This window comes from Aplysia californica, unplaced genomic scaffold (genome assembly GCF_000002075.1).
Source record: "Aplysia californica isolate F4 #8 unplaced genomic scaffold, AplCal3.0 scaffold00398, whole genome shotgun sequence".
NCBI classification, from domain to species: domain Eukaryota; kingdom Metazoa; phylum Mollusca; class Gastropoda; order Aplysiida; family Aplysiidae; genus Aplysia; species Aplysia californica.
In genome coordinates, this window is record NW_004797668.1 from 548,728 (window position 1) to 550,776 (window position 2,049).

General features: G+C 41.5%; 1 protein-coding gene across 1 annotated transcript in view; it reads left to right on the plus strand.

The window, feature by feature from the left end:
- LOC101855204 overlaps positions 1-2,049 on the plus strand; it is a 51,207-nt gene that overhangs the window by 20,496 nt on the left and 28,662 nt on the right. The gene's annotated exons all lie outside the window — the stretch shown is intronic.

The following is a 2,049-nucleotide window of genomic DNA, read 5'->3' on the forward strand; positions in this document are numbered from 1 at the left end:
CCAGTATATTTACAATTTTGGATTGGTGTTACTTTCCCAAAACTACTTCAAACAACAGGCCCACGCTATGAAATCAGTTTTCAACCAGCAATAACTACGCCTCGGTCAAACGTAATTGGTTTTGGTACCGCCACTGTGCAAAGATGAGATCAAAATAATGTACCCAAAGTTGGCCCGTTCTCAAATTTGACTGAATTTGACCGACAGTGTGTACTGGGTATTAGCTCTTTTTTGGTTTTTTTTTGTAAAGTGTTTTACGGCGCTCGCAACTGCATAAGGTCATATGAGCGCGCGGGACACACCTAATACTTTAAGTTGGTAGGAAATTTTGAATTTTGCCCGGGTGGCAGCCGAAGCCTACTCTTATTGATTTTTAGACCACCAAGGGATCTTTAACGTGCGCAACTTGCACACGGGCCCTCCGAGATTTTTCGCCCTTGTTCGAGAAGGCTAGGTGTAGATCTTTTCTACCAGAAGATCAGGGGTGTGGCAGATAGACAGCTGTAAGAAGGAGTCAAGGAGTAGCAGTAGAAAGGCTGCAGAAAGAGTCAGGAGCCCAGAGGAAGGGGCAAAGGAGGTGAGGGGTGGGGGCAGAAAGAGGAGACGAAAGCAGACGACAGAATATTGCTAGAGAGCAGGAAAAGAGGTGAAAGGAGACAATTTTAGAGAAGAAAATTTTTCGGCCGCTACCCGGATTCCAACCCGGGACCTTTGAATGAGAGGCCAACACCTTAACCTCTGGGCCACGAGAGCCCCCTTATTAGCCCCCATGGTAGGTCCTGACGAGCAGGGTGGAAACAGCCGACGTCAGAATTGTGCGGTTGTTATACTCAGATGTACACGCCTGATAATCCCCTTGCTGAACTATCTCACTTTTCTTTACTTCGTTTTTTCCCTGCTTTCCTCCAAAAATGTTTTAAATAGTAATATATTATAATATAACCTCTTTGCTTTACTCTTACCACTTAGCCAAAATGTTCTGTTTCTAATCTTGAAGGCAGGATCTTTGGACCCTTTAAAACATGAAACAACACAAAACTACATGTATCTACTAGAGTCAAGTAGAGCAAGTCCCCCCCCCCCCCCCCCCGACCCCGGTCCTCCTCCAACTCTCTTTTAAAAGACCCAAAATAAAACACAACAATCCCAAATGAAAGTAGAACAAACCAAAGCCAACGATAAATAGACTTCATTCCAAAGTTACTGCTTGAATATAATAATACCCTTTTAATAAAGATGTGTTTTCTGGGGCGTAGGTGACGTGCTACTTTTTGTTCGTTTGTTTTCTTCTCTTTTCTTTTCTTTTCTCTTGAGCGGGTTAAAGGGTGGGGGTGGGGGGGGTGTTGGAGGGCGAGGTACTGACTTCTTCCCCAAAATCTCAATGTGTGACTGCTATGTTACATATATTCCCTGTCAGTGATCACAGGTCAGTCAAGGACTGGTTCTCCAGTAAATTGGCGTGTCCCGTCAAAGTGGACATATTCAAAGTGTGTTCATTTCACCGCTCAGTTTTAACATAAGACGACCACTCTTGCTCGTTTTCAAACCCTTGTCTTCAGTCTCTACAGTGGATTATTATTTTGTTGGGATTTTATAAAGATGGGATTCTCTACTGTGCGTTTGCTGTTCGTTTGATTTCTTTCTACAAATGCAGCACGAGTCAGAGGAATTGTAGCCAAGGAATCTAATGGTGTTGTGTAATATATAATTCGTTTAAACATTGATGCTAGTAACTTTTAAAAAATAAATAATGTATTCGTTAATAATAATAAGAAGAAGAAAAAGACGAATAGCATTATTATTATTATTATTATTATTATTATTATTATTATTATTATTATTATTATTATTGTTGCTATTATTATTATTATTATTATTATTATTATTATTATTATTATTATTGCTGCTGCTGCTGCTGCTGCTGCTGCTGCTGCTGCTGCTGCTGCTGCTGCTGCTGCTGCTGCTGCTGCTGTTGCTGCTGCTGCTGCTTCTGTTGTTGTTGCTGTTGTTGTTGGTGGTGGTGGTGATGTTGCTGTTGTTTGCTGCTGC